The following is a 22,831-nucleotide window of genomic DNA, read 5'->3' as shown; positions in this document are numbered from 1 at the left end:
ATGTGCAAGAGTCTAATTATTGACAAGGTTGGTGCCTTCCATTGGGGGTGTATCCAGAAAACCGGTACTACGTTACTTAGATGTTACATTTAATTTTAACAGCAGTTGTTCCGTGGCTGCAGAAAGCATTATGAGCTTGGGAAAAGGTTAGTGATATGCAGGAAACATACAGAAAACAAGTCAGACCGACACATTTTCTGGAGGACAAGTGGCCCCTTTAATGTCATTTTATTAGCACTATGTAAAAAGTTGTTACATGACAGAATGAATGGCGATGGATCAAAAACAACAGAGAAGTGGGCTACATATATGGATTATATTCTTGGTTAAAGGCAAGAGAGAATATCAAAGGCATAGGTTTGATTTCAGCTTTGGCAGGGACACTGTTGGTCTTCAGTTTCATTGGTCTAATGTCATTGGTCCTTTGCAAAAAGATGCATACTCTTTTTTTAATGCTTAATGTGAGCATCAGGCTTTGATGTGTTTAAAGAGAACAACATAATTTCTTCCTAGATTAATACAAATCTTGTAAGCACTACACTCACTAGATGCTATTTAGCAATGTTTGAAGCATCACTGGCTCTGATCAATGTGCAATTAGGACTTTTTCCACTTTGAAAATGTTTGCATTTAAACTTACCAGTAAGACAGAAGGTAAATACATTCCTATTTAACCAAATATAGTCTATATATGCCTGTTATATGTTGACGTATCGTGTTTTCTTTTGAAGATGTATAACTGTACAGAGGTAAACAGGTGAAACCCACTCTTATTCTAGGCTAAAACAGGCGAAAGCTTCTGACTGCAGTTCTGTGAAGAAGCAGGAGATAGTTTGGATTTTTGGAACTTGAGAAATGAAAGTAACCAAAGTTAGGATTTCTTTTATAAAACAAAATATTCTGAGTCAGACAGGAGTTCTGAAAGCTGCTGTTGAAATGAGCAGTCTGTAATTTATCAACATTTCTGATTCCCTTTCACCAATATTTCTTTTCTATTACTGTTTTCTGTTTTTTGACGGCAGTTCAGGTGTATATAAAAGCTTTTAATTTATTTTGTAGAACATAACACGAGAAGGATGCTGACGTTCTTCTATTTTTTTGTTTTCCACATGAAAATAGTTCTATTTAATTGATTCTACTTCTAGAAATAGAATGAAGACAAACAGAGGAACTCTATTTACACTGATTCTATTTTTCTAGATTTCCACATGGTCCATAAGTAAATTAGTACATTAATGTCTGGTAAATAATGCTTCAATCTGGCTGTTTATTTTGGATACTATTACATTACAGATAAGATAGTGTTATATTGTCTTTTATAATTGTTAAAAGTGATTTTATATTTGAATAAACTTTGGCTGATTCTTAGTGTTGTGTTTATAGATGATGCCACTAAAAAAGAAAATAGACATAAGGAGCTATTTAAACAGCAAGCAATAAAGGATGATGATAAAAGGTTGTTACATTTAATCCTTTACTATTATAAACGCACTTGTAGAATAGAAACATTATATGATTGTAGGAAACAGATATAATGATGCAGGGCAGCCTCAGGGTGAAGCAGCTGCCCTTCACTGCTGCATGATGGAAGAAATGTGTTTGGAACGTTACCATAAAATAAGGGTTGAAACTAATGATTATTCTGCAAATTGATTAATCTGTTGATTATTTTTTTGATGAATTGATTAATAATCAGATCACCCAAAGGTTCCTTAAAGTAGATTTTTTTACGAAATGACCCCAGGTGAAACAGAAACGTTTCCTCTGGAGGAGTTCTGGATGGAGAATATTGACAGACTAAAACTTTTTTTTTTGTCCTAAATGCAAAATGTTTACATATTTTTTCATAATCTTGGTATAATTCCTGCTCTAAGTGGGTCGCTCTATTGGCTAAAGGCACATTTTAGTGGCTCTATACTCCAGTTATTGATTAATCAATTACTAAATCAGTTGACGATTATTTAAATTATTGATAGATGTGATTAATTGTTTTAGCCATAGAACAAATTTATGAAATGGGCTACATAGACTAACTACAACCCAGATGTACAACTTGTATAGTGAAGTTAATATTTCAAAATCCTCAGTGTCAGTTCCTTTTATAGTTCCAGTGCACATGTAAATACAATACATTTATTTGCCGTCCGTTGAATGTATTATTTTGCATGACAAAGAGAGAGCATATTAGATAAAAAAATAAGAGTGGGTTTCACCTGTTATACATCTTCAAAAGAAAACACATGATACGTCAACATATAACAGGCATATATAGACTATATTTGGTTAAATAGGAATGTATTTACCTTCTGTCTTACTGGTAAGTTTAAATGCAAACATTTTCAAAGTGGAAAAAGTCCTAATTGCACATTGATCAGAGCCAGTGATGCTTCAAACATTGCTAAATAGCATCTAGTGAGTGTAGTGCTTACAAGATTTGTATTAATCTAGGAAGAAATTATGCTGTTCTCTTTAAACACATCAAAGCCTGATGCTCACATTAAGCATTAAAAAAAGAGTATGCATCTTTTTGCAAAGGACCAATGACATTAGACCAATGAAACTGAAGACCAACAGTGTCCCTGCCAAAGCTGAAATCAAACCTATGCCTTTGATATTCTCTCTTGCCTCTAACCAAGAATATAATCCATATATGTAGCCCACTTCTCTGTTGTTTTTGATCCATCGCCATTCATTCTGTCATGTAACAACTTTTTACATAGTGCTAATAAAATGACATTAAAGGGGCCACTTATCCTCCAGAAAATGTGTCTGTCTGACTTGTTTTCTGTATGTTTCCTGCATATCACTAACCTTTTCCCAAGCTCATAATGCTTTCTGCAGCCACGGAACAACTGCTGTTAAAATTAAATGTAACATCTAAGTAACGTAGTACCTGTTTTCTGGATACACCCCCAATGAAAATGTAATTAGACTCTTGCACATTTGGATCTTGTTCTAGTACACATAAGTAAAGGTACTGACTAGTGGTCAAAGGTAGTGGGAAATAGATAATAGTTCATAATAAATAAAAAAGATGAAAGAATCCAGTATCCAGTTCTCTCTTGAAAAAGAGACACACCTTGCCTATATTGTTCCCCAGCCAGTAGCCTACCCGTTATATGGCGCCATCTGCAGACTGAAAGAACATTTATGTGACGTGGTTAATATATATATATATTATAATATATATATATTATAATATATATATATATATATATATATATATATATATATATATATATATATATATATATATATATATATATATATATATATATATATATATATATATATATATATATATGTATATGTATATGTAGGAGACAGAGAACATGAGCTATGGGGATCATCAAACCTCCACTGGCTCAACTAAGCAATTTTTTTCTTATTGCACTAATAACACTTTTAATAAGAAATGTTCCTGTTAATTTAATTTTAACAGCAGTTGCTCCATGGCTGTATAAAGCATTATGGAAAAAGGTTGGTGATATGCAGGAAAATATACAGAAAACAAGTCAGACCGACAAATTTTCTGGAAGACAAGTGTCCCCTTTATTGTCATTTTATTAGTACAATATAAAAAGTTTTTACATGACAGAATGCATGGCGATGGATCAAAAACAGTGAAGTAGGCTACATCTATGATTATATTCTCAGAAAAAAATAAATAAATAAATAAATGGGCTTGGTTGGAGACAAGACAGAATATAAAGGGAAAAGTCGGACGGCCTCTGCCGGATTCGAACCTGCCACGAAGCAAAAGATTCGCATCAATGGCAGTAACTTAACCCACTACGCCACCTCTCGGTAGTAAGAAGTGGTGAAACATTCATAGTAATCCTGGTGAATACAAAACATTAGTTGGCAATGTAAACTGTATTTACATGAAAATAGGCATGGAATGGATTCAAAATAACAGCAAAGTGTAAGTAGTGGATATATTCCTAACATTAAGGCTTTGTGAAACGGCAATGCAGTGAATTCTGGCAATGCTGCAACTTTGAGCTCTGTGCAGTTTTCCACAAAGCAGATCTGTGCTGAACTTTCTTGGTCTGGCTGCCTTGATCAGAGATTGGATGCAACCAGTTCAAATGCATTGGCTGTGGGAAAAGAAGGAAGGACATCATTATCATATTAGGAAAACGCGCGTTAAATACGCGCGTTCTGACCGACACAACGCGCGTATTTAACGCGCGTTCTGACCGACACAACGCGCGTATTTAACGCGCGTCTTGCGGTACTATCATGACGCGCGTAAAAGGCGGCGCTTGTTGGTAAAAGACGGCGTAAAAAGCGGCGTAATCTCGGGAGAACGCGCGTTTTTTGCGGGTTAACTTCAATCTTAACGCGACAATTCAATGCGTAATGTGACCTTCTTGGCTTGCCATACAAAGTCAATGGTTGACGCCCGTCAAGGCGCAGCAATATGGCAAGCCAAGAAAGGTCATATTTCGCATTGAATTGTCGCGTTAAGATTGAAGTTAACCCGCAAAAAACGCGCGTTCTCCCGAGATTACGCCGCTTTTTACGCCGTCTTTTACCAACAAGCGCCGCCTTTTACGCGCGTCATGATAGTACCGCAAGACGCGCGTTAAATACGCGCGTTGTGTCGGTCAGAACGCGCGTTAAATACGCGCGTTGTGTCGGTCAGAACGCGCGTATTTAACGCGCGTTTTCCTAATATGATAATGATGTCCTTCCTCCTTTTCCCACAGCCAATGCATTTGAACTGGTTGCATCCAATCTCTGATCAAGGCAGCCAGACCAAGAAAGTTCAGCACAGATCTGCTTTGTGGAAAACTGCACAGAGCTCAATGTTGCAGCATTGCCAGAATTCACTGCATTGCCATTTCACAAAGCCTTAATTTTAGGAATATATCCACTACTTACACTTTGCTGTTATGTTGAATCCATTCCATGCCTATTTTCACGTAAAAACGTTTTGCATCAACATGCATCGCCAACTAATGTTTTGTATTCACAGGTATTACTAGGAATGTTTCACCACTTAATACTACCGAGAGGGGGTGTGGTGGCTTAAGTGACCGCCTTCAATGCTATCCTTTTGCTTCGTGGCGGGTTCGAATCCGGCAGAGGCCGTCCGACTTTTCCCTTTATATTCTGTCTTGTCTCCAACCACAGGGGCGGATCCAGGATTTTTCAAAGGGGGGTGCGCACCTAAGGGTCATGGGGTCACGGGGTCAAAGGTCAAGACAATGTGAGGCTAAAAGACCAAACAATACCATCTTCACTCTTTCACACTACCCTAATTATTCATCCAAGGGTTTTTAATTGATCATTTTAATGGATGAACATAAGTAGAATTAGCGTGATTACTTTATTGTAATTAAAAAAGGATCTCTCGGTTTTCTAAAGCATGCACAAGGTTAAAAGGTAGTTTGAAGAAAAAAATGATCCTCATCAACAATTAATCAAACAAGGAGTTTCTTTATTTCCAGAAATGATATTTACACAGAACATGAAATAAAAAAAACCCAAGGACTTGGGTTCAAGTATGGTTCAAGTAAGACAAAGGAGTTTTGAATATATTTTAACAAGATAAACTGTTGAAAAACAAAAAAAAACAAAGTTAAACCAGACAAAGAATATTGTTCTCTACTACAAACTTTATGATGATGATAATGGGTTTACAAATGTCAAACTTCTGGGATGCTTCTGGGCAAATATGTCTATGATTTTGTTGATGTTTAATTGAATGTCCTTGTGCACATACAAAAGTAGCAAAGCCACAAACCTTTCCTGTCCCATTGTTGACCTCAGCAAAGTTTTCACTGCTTTAAGACCCGAGTTAGCACGTTCCACAGAAGCACTGGTAACAAGTATGACTGACAGAAGGTGAAGAATCATATAAATGCTTGGGTAGCACTTCATATTTGTTATCTTTAGAATTTCAGGGAGAGAGCTGGGTTTTTCCACTGATGATGACCACTTTGTGTGCCACAACTTCACTTCCTGCCTGAATGTTGATCCTGACGGTAGATCATCTTTATATGATGTAAAAATGAAAAAAGTCATACTTGTCCAGCCAGTCCCTCTGGCATGTTCTTTTGGTCTCCCCACTGGCTCTTCGGTTGTCTTTAAATTCTCTGGCAGGGAAATTGAAAGATTTGGGTTTTCTGGTCTGAAGAAGTTGGAATTTTCCAGAGTCGTCCATTTCACTAATCCGGTCCTTGGCCTTTGATATATCTGTAATAAGATTGATATTTACATTGTCAATTTTGTATGGGTGCTGGTGGAGTTGTTAATCTGCCTACATGAAGCTTTTGTATAGTCTTGCTTTATTATGAAATAATTATTATGAAATGTAAGATTTCAAGATTAAGCAAAAAAGTCAATCGTGTAAAACAAAAACAAAATTATTTGTTTTGACATTGAAAAAAATACAACTATTACTAACCTATGTCGTAAGTTGTTTGGGGCAAATCCGCTTGGTTGAGCGCCGGCTCTTCAGTTGTCTTTACATCGAAACACGGTCCTTGTTGTTCATCTGGAAAAGAAAATAATTTTCGTGATCAGGTGAACCTTGTAATCTCAGGAGGAGCCACAAAACAATTTATTGTTGTGTTTTTATCGTAAATTATTAAATTCACTGAACACATATCACCTGGTGCACAAAACTGAATATACTTAAAAGTAAATTGTATTTTTATTGTAAAATATTAAATGCACTGAAAACAAATAACAGCAGATTTGTAGTTATTATATCACAATGTTAACAAGACTCCCTTAGACTCCAAGCATGTGCTTAGAGCATTTATTGATTTGGATCCTTACCAATTGATAAAAGTTAGTAATGTTTTCATAAAGGATACCATTCTTATTTTTAACAGTACAACACATGTGGTACCGGTTTAGACCCAAAAATACAACTCAAAAGAATATATTGTATGCATGGTCCAATGGCAACTCAATGTTGCTGTTTTTTGTTAATTGTATACACTATTTTTTTTTACTTAATTATATTAAACACTGCAATTTTCAGAACTTGGGCCAGTATTCCTACATTGCATTACTTTGCAACTTTAAACAACCGTTGTTTTTCTACAATCAACGCAATGTTCCCCCCTATCTTGCTTTTTCAGTTTCTCATAATTTTCCTGAGCTATCATATACCTTTTATCTGTATTGTGTCTACATTATCCTGAAACGTTTCATACTGTCAACGCTTTGTGGTCTCATTTCTCCTGTAGTGTGCCAAGTGTCACTGAAGAATAGAAAACAAAATTGGCTCTATAATAAAACATTTAATTCTGTGTTATTTAGTTATAGTCAAAGCCTAATAGAAAATAAGTGAATTAAAATTAAGTTGGGGTTTCTATTTCCCCTTCTGTTTTGGTGTGGACAGAATCTTAATATGAGATGGTTGTCTGGTTTTCTTGTCTGGGCCGGTAATACGCTTCCAGGTTGCCGCCTCTTGCTTCGCATCGACGACATTGTCGTGGTATGGCAGCACGATTGGGCATATAATCGTGCCCGCCGTACAATAACGCGTCTGTTCCACAACCCGTTATTTTTACGCAGGGGACGCGCGGCGCGGTGTTTTTACGTCACCGCGCATTTCCAGAAAGAACGCTCCGCACGGGGGTTCGACTGGCGTAGCGCGAGGGGCGGTGACGTATTGTACGGACGAGTGAGGGCCACCATGGCTTCGCCATATCCCAAAGGGGGGGTGCAGCTCGCGCCCCCGCGCTACAGACGCCCCCGCTGAATCCGCCGCCCGGCCGGACCACACTGAACCAAGCCCTATTTATCAAGTGGGTTTGACTTATGGCTCCCACTTACTTGTTTATTTCAGTGTCTCTTTATTTTTATTGTGTGATGCTTGTAGGCATTTACATATTGAGATCTCTGTTTCTCTTTATTTTTGATTATTCTTTTCTGTGGATTGCTCCCGTTTTTTGTGGCATTTAACTAGTCTTCATACTTTGTGCTGTTTATAATCCATTCACAACTTTTTTAAACTCGTACTTTCAACCTTAGCGTAGTAGATATAATTCGCTATTATCTTTTTTTTTTTTTACGTTTTAATACTTTTTTATATCCTAGTGTTATAAATATTTAACTTTTTATGCCTTTTTTTCTCCATAGGACAGAGGCATGGTAATATCAGAATATTTCCACAAATTTCAGCAAAGCTGCAAGCTATTACTTTGTGCTTTTAACATATCTTCAGCTACTGTCAGCTTAGGATAAGAAAAACCATTACAATTTTTTAAAATGTTTTCGTTATGCCCTTTTTGCTAATTACTGTTTACCGGCCCCTTCGTTCATGTAATCTTTTATCTCAGTTTTGCCTGCAGTGAAGTTTCATAACTTTTTTAATCCAATTTTTACAGATTTTCAATTTATTAATATGGTAGGGTCTCTATGGACGGAATGTGCAGCTGCGCCTTGATGGGGGCCTCTCCGCTAGCGTGGTTCTCATACATTTCATACCTTTTGGCCCGATACAGCCTTTCAACTCCCTCGCCTCATTTTTTACCCCTATCTAGGATAATTTTACATCACTCATATCGTACTCGTACGTAGGATTTTTGTCAGGGAGATTCAGGAAATGTAAACCCCTCATTCTGTTTGTGACATCTTAGAGTTTGTCCGACTGTTTTCGTGGCCCACCCAGACCACGAAGAAGATTGAAGTCCACACTTCGCCTAAAGTAGAAATCCAAATGAGAGCTCTCTGAAAATCCTGAACTGAAAATTACAAATAAAAAAACAAAAAACAGACTCTCTTTTTTCGTATATCGCTCCCATTCGAGAACTACTTCCCGTTCGACCGTGTATCCAACACGAGCCTTGGGGATGTTGTTTCTCCTCATGGACCTTCTACACACTCACATTGTTGTACTGTTGTTTATGCTTCGAGTATCTTATATCGTTTTTAGCTATGAAAAAGGTTTGTTCGTGGGGCGTTGTGCGCGTGGTTGGTTTTGGGTCTGGGGGTATAGCTGGAGTAAACAAAAAATTCTAGTCCGAACCCAAATATCAGGTTTTGAACAATATTTATACAATTTTTTACATCGTCACCACCCACGCCTAGGACGAAATTATTGTGATGAAATAGGAAAGTCCATACCCCAGTTTGTAGTCAAAGATGGCTGAACGGCTCACAGGCGGAGAATAAATAAGTATTTTTGAATTACCTAATACGGGTTTGTGGCTCTACCGCCCTCGTTTTGTGTTCGGTGCGGAAAAATTTTTGGCTTTTTGAGAGTTCTGCGCCTTGACTCATTAAGCTGCATTGTTCCGGTATTCAATGAAGACCAGCAGTATCTTCTCAAACCTTTTTATTCCTCTTGCCCATTAAGGTGTGAAATGAGTACATCCATGAAAGTTAATCCCAATCGGAGACCAAAGGATAGCTCTCGCTTAGGCTCTTGAAAGAATTTTTTAGATACCATTTAGGGTTTGTTTGTCTTCAGCAGCACCTTGTTTGGGTGTTCTAGTGCTGATATAATATATGCAAAATTGACTGAGATTCTGATTGGAACGAAAGGTGATGGCGCGTGGATCTCTTGGTCACTCTGACAGGCTCGGGGGTGAATACGGGTAGTCATAGGGTATACCAAAGTCATTCAAGATACAGATTTTACCTCCACCACTTTAAATCATGCACTGTTGATACCTTGTATTGGAGGAAGGAGATCAACACTGAGGATTTTTCATTTAGGGGTGAGGGGAATACTTCTGAGGACGACTGGCCTTGTCCCCCCTGCCCCCCCGTGCTCTCGCTTCCCGGAGGAGGTGAGTCGGTCTATAAAGAAGACGACGGGGATACCCTGTCGCTAATGATAAATGCCACACGTCAGGTTGAACGAAGAGGGGTTTACTCACCAGGCATATGGGTTCCAACATTTATGATCGAACTCAACCACTTTTTTTTTTTTAATATTGACTCATTAGGGGGGAATTTTTTCAAAACCACACCCACACGCAAAAGCATATATTGCACAAATAGTAAAAGCCTCCCTTGGCCACCTTCATCCCTACTGCCCTAATAACAGGGGGGGAAGGAATAGAGTGATTTAAGATTGGAAAGTCATGCTAAGTGTCATGCTGGGTTTTTAGGCCCTTTTGCCTCAACACACTAACCATGCTAGGGACTGTCAAAATAAAGTCCTCCAGTGACCCGACAAAATAAAAGCCTCATATATTATACTTGTTGTATTTATTGTGCTAAAAATGGTCCAGCATTATGACCCAAACTCTACCAGCTCTGATTCTATTTAGTCTCTAGGGACCTTTTCTTCAAAACATACCCTGGAGCAGTTCGGTTGAATTTTCACAATTATAATAATCTCCTCTTTACGCTTAACAGAGCGCTATTAACCCAAAATAACATGGGGGTAAAATACAAGTGGGTGATTTCATATTTAGAAATGGTTTTCTATATCACTGTGGGGCATGACCCTGTCCCTTGACACACATCGATGGATAGATATTACTTTCTATATAAGACGAAAGGACTTACTACTCAAAAGTACACAAGCCTCTTGTGCTTACTTACACTCATATCATTGTGCCATATGGCTGTCAGCTTTGACCCAAAATATCTCAACCATTTTCTTTCAAAAGTACACAACCAAGGACCAGGGCCTTTGTTGACCACACACCTCAGTGCATATTTTCTAATCAGGTTCTAAGATTTACACCTGTAATAATAAACGCATTGCTAACCTCCGTCGTTACATGCAGCCCCTAAGCCCTGCTAACCTGTGCTGCTCTATCAAACAGCGGTCACTAACCATGCAGGGTTCTAGATTTTTGATAAATTCAGCTCCTTAAGTTTTATTTAACTCTCTTTTTAAAGCATCTCTCTCTGTCCTTCCTTTGTGCTTCTTTTGGTCAGTTCTGTGTACTTTTGGGTATGTGGATTTCAGGTTATTTCTAAGGTATGACACTCGTTTCTATCTGCGGATCAACTGACACATTATTATTAATTTTAAATTCTTGTTTTACAAATACAATCTTTACTTTTCCACATATGATTTCTGATACTTTATTACTTTTTATACATATTCAACATTTATCATCCTATCCTTCTTAAGAGCTATATAAGTTTTGTCTTCAACCTAGTTTAATTAAAGATTCACCTTGTTTTAATGTTTATATGTTACCGTTGTCTACTATTTATTTTATAAAAGTTCTTGCACTTTTTGTTTCCAATTTTCGGTTGATTCTGCCTCCTCGTTCTGGAAAGGGCATTATGCTTTTCTGCTGCTGTTTGTTAATTTCATAACATGTCTGCCTTGTTCTGCTGTTGTCTTCAGCTACTCTTTTGAAAACTAATTAGACCTTTTTTTGCCATTCCTATACCTATGTTCAAGCAGCTTTGACTTTTAATTTTAAATTTCAGCCTTTTTCTGCATTGGAACCCTTACTGCTTTTCAGGTTTAGCTGTGACAGCTATTCCACACTGGCATTTTTCGCACGGAAATGCAACTTCCTTTTTCTTAGGTTTCTATATTATTATTTTTATGCCATTTTCCGTCTGTTTTTGTGGACTCTTTCTAACTCCTTCATACCTTCATCCGATTTTCAACAAATTTGGTTATCAAAACGTTTCAGCTTCTTCTGGGCTAGTTGTGTGAACTATGACTTTTTGGTTAACTTAGCTAGTATACTTTTTTTAAATATTTTAGCTTTTTATGATTTTTTTGGCCCAGAGAAATTCAAGGTTATTGTTTAATAACTTTCAAAAATTCCACAATCGTCAGAGCTACTTTGCCTTTCAACTACTTCAGCATACTTTCAGCCTAGAGAAATGAAACACCATTCAACTTTTATTTAAAAATGTTTCCGTTCTTCTGCTATTAATGTTTAACTCGGCCGTTCAGCTAACTGTTACTGTTTTTGCTTCTAGTGAAGCTTTCAATCTTTTAAACAATTTTTATTTGTACAGATTTCAAAATTAATAATGGAAACAAAGTCTATGGACGGAATATGGTTCAAGCCAGCTAGTGGTGTTGCCACATCTAGCGTTTTTTCAAAATTTCTTCATGGCCGAACAGCCTTCAACTCACTCGCTCATTTTTTACTCTATCTAGATAACTTTTAATTTTACATCAATACGTGGACTGGGGATTTTTGTCAGGATTCAGGAAATTTTTAACTCTATATCTGTGTGGCATTTACGGTTTTTTCCGACAGTTTGGCCCAGACCACGATGAAGAACGAAGGTCCACCCCCACTGCCCCAATTTAGAAGAAAATAGAAAGAATCATAATGAGAGGGGGGGGCTCTCTTGGAAAATCCCGAACTGAAAATTCAAAATACAAACAGATTTTTCGTTATCGCTCCAAATGGCGGGCAACGGTTCGAAGGTGAGAAACTTGAAGCCTTGCTGAAGTTGGTTTCCTCAGACCTTCCTAGCACTCACATTTGAAGGAAACAGTGAGTGTGTCGATATCTTTTTTCGTTTTAGCTAGGAAAAAGGGTTGGTTTGTTCGGGGCGGGGTAACATAATCTGGCCGACGAAACCTCAAAATCAAGAGAAGAAAGGATTTTGACAATAATTATACACTTTTTTACATCGTTCACCACGCACTAGACCAAATAGTTGTAGAAAAGAAATATGGGAAAGTTACACCAGTTGTAGTCCAAAGATGGGCAGATGCTCACTGTGAAAGGAATTTTTTGTGAATAACCATTCTGGTTTGGGGCCTCACTGGTCGTTTGTCGGTTGGGAAAAAGTTTTGCTTTTGAGTGTTCTGACTCTTACCGGATGGAACTCCATGTTATTCAATGAGACTCAGCAGGATTTTCTCAACCTTTTTATTCCTACGTCCCATTAAGGTTGTGTGAATGAGTACAGCCCCCATGATGGGAAAGGAAAGTTACCCCCAAGTGGAGACAAAGATAGAGTTGTCGCTTAGACTGAAAGAATTTTTTTTGTTTCCATTTACGGTTTTGCATTCAGCCTCGTTTGATTCGGAGCCTGATAATCCCAGTCAAAAAAAGCCTTGAGAACTATTGGAACGAAAAAGCGTTAGTGATGAGGTGAAGCGGACGTCTTCTCTCTCTCACTTGACAGGCCTCGTGTTTACGTCGTCAAGGTAACCGTGCTTCTAAAGGATTTTTACCTCCACCTCTTTTTTAAACAGCACATTTTAATCTAATGGAGGAGACAACACTGATTTAACATTTAGGAAGTGTGATACAATATGACTACTGGGACCTTTGACCCTTACGCTTCACACGGCGGGCTACCTGATTTTGGACTTTCAAAATAAGACTTGGGGACCTCCTTCAAAAAATAAAAAGCCCCTAAATTTTATTAAATACTCATATATTTTTATTCCCCAGCATATGGCTCCAGATGTGCACCCAAAACTTCAACCACTTTTTTAAAAAATGAGGGGTACTCGGGAGACACCCCGTTGTTTGGAGTGTTGACTCGCCGACTAGGGGACCGAGGGGGGGTGGGGGGGGGTATGGGTGGACCCCCCCCTGACCTCCTTGGTGACCCCCCCCCCCCTGGTGGGGTGGGGGGGGCCCTTTAGACACCTCCCTCTTGGGGGTTTTTATAAAACACACCCCACAGCAAAAGCAATATTTCAAAATAACAGGTCCTCCCCTTGAACTCATCTACTGCCCCTAATAACGCAAGGGGGAATAGAGTGATGTATGATTGGGAAAGATCATCAAGTTATCTACTGCCCTGGGGGGGGTTTGACCCTTTTTCTCAACACACAACCCCCTCGCTAGACTTTCAAAATAAGTGGGTGACCCTACACAATTAAAAGCCTCTTATTCATACTCTGCCTTTATTATTTGTTCTGCAAATGGCCCTCTCTGGGTAATTATGACCCCAACTCTGACCAGCGGGTTTCTTATGAGACTCTAGGGAAACTTTGCAAAAACATTACCCCCAGAGAAATTTCTCTTCAATTAAGTCGCCCATTGTTGCTCGAATACAGCATCTTATTTCACCCAGATAAACATGGGAAAAAATAAACCAGTGTGATTTACATAATTGGAAATGGATCTATTTCACTGCTGGGCAGGACCCCTTCCCTCCTTGACACACATTCCTGTGATAAGACTTTCCAAAATATAAGACCCTAAACTAAAGGGACAACCTACAAATAAAAGCCTCTTGCCTTACGCACACTCATTCATTGTGCCGGTGCTGGCGTGTTGCTTTGACCCAAAGTCAAACACTTTTCTTCAAAATTACAACTACCAAGCCTGTTTTCGACCACACCTCGAGTGCATATTTTTCGTAATTCAGGGGGGGTTCTAAAGATTTTACACTGTAATATATAAAAATCTGCTAACCTTGTATCATGCAGGCTTAAGCCTGCCAACGGTGCTTTCATCACACAGCAGCTCGTAACATGCTGGGTTCAATTTTTTGATAAAATTCAGCTCCTGTTAAGTCGGTATTAGCTCTCTTTCTATATGCTTCTCTCTTGGGTCCTTCCTCTGCTTAGTCATGGTCTAGTTCTTGCACCATAGGTTTTGTTTGATTTTCAATCCTTAAAGGATGAAATGTTTTCTTTATTGCTGATCAACCGTACACATTTTAAATAATTTTCCAAGTGTTTTGCCAAGGTTCTTGCATTTCACACCACATATGGATTTTTACAATGTTTAATACTTTTATTCTTACCATCGTCGCTCAACCATTTTACCATCTCCTTCCTTCAAGCTACTAATTTTTTCTTTCAACCTCCAGGATAAGATTAAAGTTTTTCTTTGTAATCTTCTTGTTCCTACTTCAGCTAATATTTCATTACTTTTTCAGCCTCTATGTTCGTGAACTTTGGCTCATTCTGCTCTTTTTCTGGACAGGGAATTAAGCTTTTCTGTTTGTGGATGCTAAATTCATAACACAGCTTTCTCTTCCCTGACATGTTTTTGGAAAGTAGGTAAACCCCCTTTCATAATTTCTTTTTATACCCCATTTTTCTAGGAAAAACTTGGGAAGGACATTATATATTAAGACCCTTTCTAGTGCCCCATTTCAAGACATTTTTTGATTTTTTGATTTCATGTATGGTTTGGCTGTGCAGCTTTAAGTTGAGTTTGTTTCTGCTCCTTTGTACTGCCAAAATGATTCTACCTACAAAATCTTCAGATGATTTCTATTGTTTTTCTGCAGTTTGAATTTTTCTTGATGACTTCCTGATCTAATTTTCATATGTTTCTCAGGTTTATTTCAGCTTTTTTCATTCAGCAAGCGCATCCCACTTTGTTGTTTCTCCGAAACAGAAAAGCTTTTTTCTAGTTAAAGTTTATTTATTTTTGTTTTTTTTTTGAGAATATAATCATAAATGTAGCCCTTCTTCCACTGTTTTTGATCCATTACCATGCATTCTGTCATGTAAAACTTTTATTCTGTATATTAAAATGACAATAAAGGGGACACTTGTCTTCCAGAAAATTTGTCGGTCTGACTTGTTTTCTGTATATTTTCCTGCATATCACCAACCTTTTTCCATAATGCTTTATACAGCCATGGAGCAACTGCTGTTAAAATTAAATTAACAGGAACATTTCTTATTAAAAGTGTTATTAGTGCAATGAGAAAAAACTTGCTTAGTTGAGCCAGTGGAGGTTTGATAATCCCCATAGCTCATATTCTCCTACATATATATATATATATACATATATATATATATACATATATATATATATATATATATATATATATATATATATATATATATATATATATATATATATATATATACATATACATACACTATATTGCCAAAAGTATTTGCTCACCCATCCAAATTATTGGAATCAGGTGTTCCAATCACTTCCATGGCCACAGGTGTATAAATTCAAGCACCTAGGCATGCAGACTGTTTTTACAAACATTTGTGAAAGAATGGGTCGCTCTCAGGAGCTCAGTGAATTCCAGCGTGGAACTGTGATAGGATGCCACCTGTGCAACAAATCCAGTCGTGAAATTTCCTCGCTCCTAAATATTCCACAGTCAACTGTCAGCTGTATTATAAGAAAATGGAAGTGTTTGGGAACGACAGCAACTCAGCCACGAAGTGGTAGGCCACGTAAACTGACGGAGCGGGGTCAGCGGATGCTGAAGCGCATAGTGCGAAGAGGTCGCCAACTTTCTGCAGAGTCAATCACTACAGACCTCCAAACTTCATGTGGCCTTCAGATTAGCTCAAGAACAGTGCGCAGAGAGCTTCATGGAATGGGTTTCCATGGTCGAGCAGCTGCATCCAAGCCATACATCACCAAGTGCAATGCAAAGCGTCGGATGCGGTGGTGTAAAGCACGCCGCCACTGGACTCTAGAGCAGTGGAGACGCGTTCTCTGGAGTGACGAATCGCGCTTCTCCATCTGGCAATCTGATGGACGGGTCTGGGTTTGGCGGTTGCCAGGAGAACAGTACTTGTCTGACTGCATTGTGCCAAGTGTAAAGTTTGGTGGAGGGGGGGATTATGGTGTGGGGTTGTTTTTCAGGAGCTGGGCTTGGCCCCTTAGTTCCAGTGAAAGGAACTCTGAATGCTTCAGCATACCAAGACATTTTGGACAATTCCATGCTCCCAACTTTGTGGGAACAGTTTGGAGCTGGCCCCTTCCTCTTCCAACATGACTGTGCACCAGTGCACAAAGCAAGGTCCATAAAGACATGGATGACAGAGTCTGGTGTGGATGAACTTGACTGGCCTGCACAGAGTCCTGACCTCAACCCGATAGAACACCTTTGGGATGAATTAGAGCGGAGACTGAGAGCCAGGGCTTTCTTATCTCGTGTCCAACATCAGTGTGCGACTACTCACAAATGGCGCTTCTGGAAGAAAGGAATGTGGTCATCAAAAATTCCCATACACACACTCCTAAACCTTGTGGACACTGCCTTTCCCAGAAGAGTTGTGAAGCTGGTCTAGCTGCAAAGGGTTTGTTTTTGTGTGGACCCGACGTCATATTGAACCTATGGATTAAGGAACGGGGATGTCACTTAAGCCTCTAATAATGTGAGTCAAGGCAGGAGGAGCAAATACTTTTGGCAAAATATAAGTGCTATATATATATATTAACCACGTCCACATAAATGTTTCTTTTCAGTCTGCAGATGGCGCCATTACCGAAGTAGGCTATGGCAGAGAAGCAAAAGGTCGTTTGCACCAAAAGTGGGGAACAATATAGGCAAGGTGTTGATGTGTCTCTTTTTTAGGAGAGAGAACTGGATACTGGATATTCTTTCATCTTTTTTATTTGATTATGAACTATTGTTTATCTTATTTTCCACTACCTTTGACCACTAGTCACTACCTTTACTTATGTGTACTTGAACAAGATCCAATGTGCAAGAGTCTAATTACTTTTCATTGTGGAGGTAGGAGACAAGGTATGGGTTTTTTGCAGCACTTCCATTGGGGGTGTATCCAGAAAACACGGTACTACTTACTTAGATGTTACATTTTAATTTTAACTGCAGTTGTTCCGTCGGCTGCGAAAGCATTATGAGCTTGGGAAAAGGTTAGTGATAAGCAAGGTAACATACAGAAAAACAAGTCTAGACAGACAACATTTTCTGGAAGACAAGTGGCCCGCCCTTAATGTCATTTTATAGCACTATGTTTAAAAAGTTGTTACATGACAGATGAATAGCGATGGATCCAAAAAAACAACAGAGAAGGAGAAGAAGTGGGGAGCTACATATATGGATATATATTCTTGGTTAGAGGAAGAGAAGAGATAATATCAAAAGGCATAGGTTTGATTTTCAGCTTTGGCAGGGACACTATTGGTCTTCAGTTTCATTGGGTCTAATGTCATTGGTCCTTTGCAAAAAGATGGCATACTCTTTTTTTTAATGCTTAATGTGAGCATCGGCTGTGATGTGTTTAAAGAGAACAGCATAATTTCTTCCTAGATTAATACAAATCTTTATAAGCACTACAATCACTAGATGCTGTTTTAGGCAATGTTTGAGCATCCACTGGTCTATATCATGGTGCAATTAGGACTTTTTCACTTTTTGTACAATGTTTGCATTTGTTAAACGTACAGTAAGACAGAATGGTAAATACATTCCTATTGACCAAATTTAGTGTTGAGTGGCAGGGGGGTGTGGGGGTCGGTGCATGGGGGGGCGGGGGATAGTCGGGGTCGTTGGAGGGATGTGGGTTTGTGTTTACCACCGGTTTCTGGGGTGGGGGGGATTTCATCGCGGTGGAGTGGAGGTGGGTTGGGGGTGAGGTTTTCATGAGGCGTATTGCCGGCGGTAGGCAGTGTGGGGAGGGGGTGGAGGGTTTTGTTGCTGGTGGGTGTGGGGGGTGTGGGGGGTTTTGCGGGTGGGTTTGGTTTGGGTTCTTATTGGTGGTTTATGGTGTTAGGGTTACATTTGGGTGGTGCGGCGGGGTGTGTTTTTATTTTGTGGATGTGGCTGGACTGGTGGGGCGGGGTGTTTTTAGGAGGGGGGGTGGGTTTGGGTGACTGGAGGCGTGGTTGCTTATGGGCGGTGGAAGTCTGGATCATTGTGGGCGGGGAAGTGGGTAGGGGGGAGGGGGGGGGAGGGGTCAGGATTGTGGGGGATGCATGGAGATTGTGGTGGGATGGGGGGGGGGTGTGTTTTGGGGGGGGGGTTGGGTGGGGGGAGGTGGTTGTGTTCCTGTTATGTTTTTATCTAATTAAGCTGTTGGTGGAGGTAAGGTGTAGGGACGCTAGAGGGGGAGGGGTGGGGATAATGCCTTTTTTATATATATTTGTTCTTTTGAGTATTTTTTGCGTGTAGAAGAAGTGGGTTTGGGTGAGGAGTAGGAGTTTGTGGTGGGGTGTGGTTAGTCTGTGTTGGGTTTGTGGGTTGTGTTTGGGGTTGGGGGTGCTGTGTTGTGGTGTTTTTGTCTATTTATGTGCATTGCAGTGGGGTCTAGTGTGGCCGTGGGGGGCGTGTGGGAATCACTCAAGGTGCGGCACAACTGTGTTGGAGGAGGTTAATTGAGTGGTTCTGAGTTGGGAGGGAGGGGCGTTGCGGTTTGAGGCGGATAACCGGGGGGGGGAGGGGGACTCCGGGGGGGTGGCTGAGGGGCCCCCGGGGGTTGGGGGGGGTGTAGTGGACTGCGGGTCCTGAGTAGTTTGTGTGGGGGGATGTGATGGGGGCGGTGAGTTGGGGGGGGGGAGGGGGGGGGGAGATCGGGGAGGGGGGGAGGGTTCTGGGGAGGGCGTGTTGGTGGTTTCATTGGTTTCGTGTGGCTGTGGTGTAGCTCAGGAGGGGCGGAGGGGGTGTGTGGTGTGAGGGGACACCATTGTCCGTTCTTTTTTACAGTTCGATTTTATTTTTAACTGTGTCTCTGTCATGCGGTCTGGCGTTGGGGGGGTAGTGTGGTCTTATCAGCTATGAAATATTGGTTCGCCCTTCGCAGGTTTTGTTTTCTTAAAACCGGTTCGTTCACCCCCCCACACATACATTTAATCCTTTTCTTACCTTTTTAAACGCAACTATCTGTATAATAGAAAGCAGAAACATTATATGTTTGTAGGAAAACAGATATTTATTAATGGATTGCAGGGCGGCCTCAATGGTGAAGCAGCTGCCCTTCACTGCTGCAGGTTCGGGAAGAAAAAGGTGTTTGGAACGTTACATTAAAAATAAGGGGTTTTGAAAAAAACACAACTGTTGATTATTTTTTTGTTGATGAATTGATTAATAATCAGGATCACCCAAGGTACCTTAAAGTAGATTTTTTTACGAAATGACCCCAGGTGAACAGAAACGTTTCCTCTGGGAGAGGAGTTTCTGGATGGAGAAGGAGTTCTGGATGGTGGGATATTGACAGACTTTAAAAACTTTTTTTTTTGTCTAAAATGCAAAATGTTTACATTATTTTTTCACAATCTTGGTATAATTCCTGCTTAAGTGGGTGTCGCTCTATTGGCTTTAAATAAAGGACATTTAGTGGCCTCTATACTCCAGTTAGTTAATGATTAATCAATTACTAAATCAGTTGACGATTATTTAAATTATTGGATTAGATTGTGATTATTTGTTTTAGCCATTTAGAACAAATTTATGAAATGGGCTACATAGACTAACTACAGCCCGAGTGTACATCGTGTATAGTGGAAGTTAATATTCAAAATCTCAGTATGTCAGTTACCCTCTTAAGTTCCAGTGCACATGTAAATACAATACCATTTATTTGCCGTTCAGGTTGAATGTGATTATTTTTGCATGGACACAGAGGGGGAGAGCATATTATTAGATAAAAAAAAAAAAAAAAAAAAAAAAAAAAAGTGGGTTTCACCTGTTTACCTCTGTACAGTTATACATCTTCAAAAGAAAACCCATGATACGTCAACATATAACAGGCATATATAGACTATATTTGGTCAAATAGGAATGTATTTACCTTCTGTCTTACTGGTAAGTTTAAATGCAAACATTTTCAAAGTGGAAAAAGTCCTAATTGCACATTGATTAGAGCCAGTGATGCTTCAAACATTGCTAAACAGCATCTAGTGAGTGTAGTGCTTATAAGATTTGTATTAATCTAGGAAGAAATTATGCTGTTCTCTTTAAACACATCAAAGCCTGATGCTCACATTAAGCATTAAAAAAAAGAGTATGCATCTTTTTGCAAAGGACCAATGACATTAGACCAGTGAAACTGAAGACCAATAGTGTCCCTGCCAAAGCTGAAATCAAACCTATGCCTTTGATATTCTCTCTTGCCTCTAACCAAGAATATAATCCATATATGTAGCCCACTTCTCTGTTGTTTTTGATCCATCGCCATTCATTCTGTCATGTAACAACTTTTTACATAGTGCTAATAAAATGACATTAAAGGGGCCACTTATCCTCCAGAAAATGTGTCTGTCTGACTTGTTTTCTGTATGTTTCCTGCATATCGCTAACCTTTTCCCAAGCTCATAATGCTTTCTGCAGCCACGGAACAACTGCAGTTAAAATTAAATGTAACATCTAAATAACATAGTACCTGTTTTCTGGATACACCCCCAATGGAAGGTGCTGCACCCATACCTTGTCTCCTACTCCACAATGAAAATGTAATTAGACTCTTGCACATTTGGATCTTGTTCCAGTACACATAAGTAAAGGTATTGACTAGTGGTAAAAGGTAGTGGGAAATAGATAAATAATAGTTCATAATAAATAAAAAAGATGAAAGAATCCAGTATCCAGTTCTCTCTTGAAAAAGAGACACACCTTGCCTATATTGTTCCCCAGCTTTGGTGCAAACACCTGTTTGCTGCTCTGCCAGTAGCCTACCCGTTATATGGCGCCATCTGCAGACTGAAAGTATTGTAGACTGAAAGAACATTTATGTGACGTGGTTTATATATATATATATATATATATATATATATATATATATATATATATATATATATATATATATATATATATATATATATATATATATATATATATATATATATATATATATATATATATATATATATATATATATATATATATATATATATATATATATATATATATATATATATGTGTGTGTATATGTAGGAGACAGAGAACATGAGCTATGGGGATCATCAAACCTCCACTGGCTCAACTAAGCAAGTTTTTTCTCATTGCACTAATAACACTTTTAATAAGAAATGTTCCTGTTAATTTAATTTTAACAGCAGTTGCTCCATGGCTGTAGAAAGCATTATGGGAAAAGGTTGGTGATATGCAGGAAAATATACAGAAAACAAGTCAGACCGGCAAATTTTCTGGAAGACAAGTGTCCCCTTTATTGTCATTTTATTAGTACAATATAAAATGTTTTTACATGACAGAATGCATGGCGATGGATCAAAAACAGTGAAGTAGGCTACATTTATGATTATATTCCCAGAAAAAAATAAATAAATTAATGGGCTTGGTTGGAGACAAGAAAGAACATAAAGGGAAAAGTCGGACTGCCTCTGCCGGATTCGAACCTGCCACGAAGCAAAAAAATTGCACTGAAGGCGGTTACTTAACCCACTACGCCACCTCTCGGTGATGATAATTGTTGACACATTCATACTAATACCGGTGAATACAAAACATCAGTTGGCGATGCAAAACGTTTTTACATGAAAATAGGCATGGAATGGATTCAAAATAACAGCAAAGTGTATGTTGTGGATATATTCCTAACATTAAGGCTTTGTGAAACGGCAATGCAGTGAATTCTGGCAATGCTGCAACTTTGAGCTCTGTGCAGTTTTCCACAAAGCAGATCTGTGCTGAACTTTCTTGGTCTGGCTGCCTTGATCAGAGATTGGATGCAACCAGTTCAAATGCATTGGCTGTGGGAAAAGAAGGAAGGACATCATTATCATATTAGGAAAACGCGCGTTAAATACGCGCGTTCTGACCGACACAACGCGCGTATTTAACGCGCGTTCTGACCGACACAACGCGCGTATTTAACGCGCGTCTTGCGGTACTATCATGACGCGCGTAAAAGGCGGCGCTTGTTGGTAAAAGACGGCGTAAAAATCGGCGTAATCTCGGGAGAACGCGCGTTTTTTGCGGGTTAACTTCAATCTTAACGCGACAATTCAATGCGAAATATGACCTTCTTGGCTTGCCATAGACACACTTTTGCACCGCGCAGCCAGAGCAGCAAAGCTGCTTCAGCTGCGCGTCAGAACTAACTGGTACAAGCAGCAAAAATTAAGCAGCAGACACGATTTTGCTGCGTGAACGTAGCATAACTGCACAAGGATCGCCACTGTGCTAGCAAGGAGAATGCTTTTGACTGGGGGGTGTAGCAGTTCTCGGCCGTAAAGCAAGACTGACTCTCACGAGACTTCTGAGCCTGTGGGTGCGGGTCGGTGCTCCTGCAATTGCAAGTGCGGTA

At 39.3% G+C, this 22,831-nt stretch overlaps 1 long non-coding RNA gene across 1 annotated transcript; it reads right to left on the bottom strand.

Moving 5' to 3' along the window:
• Window positions 1-5,434: 5,434 nt before the first annotated feature.
• On the bottom strand, window positions 5,435-7,146 carry LOC119786873. Its single transcript, XR_005281247.1, has 3 exons — window positions 7,135-7,146; window positions 6,419-6,508; window positions 5,435-6,207 (listed from the first exon to the last, which is right to left on the bottom strand). It is a non-coding gene; the product is annotated as an uncharacterized LOC119786873 (long non-coding RNA).
• Window positions 7,147-22,831: the final 15,685 nt, after the last annotated feature.

This window comes from Cyprinodon tularosa, unplaced genomic scaffold (assembly GCF_016077235.1).
Source record: "Cyprinodon tularosa strain WSP-4 unplaced genomic scaffold, ASM1607723v1 ctg280, whole genome shotgun sequence".
NCBI classification, from domain to species: domain Eukaryota; kingdom Metazoa; phylum Chordata; class Actinopteri; order Cyprinodontiformes; family Cyprinodontidae; genus Cyprinodon; species Cyprinodon tularosa.
The sequence above is the reverse complement of the archived record's forward strand: the minus strand, read 5'-3'. Positions and strand labels throughout refer to the sequence as shown.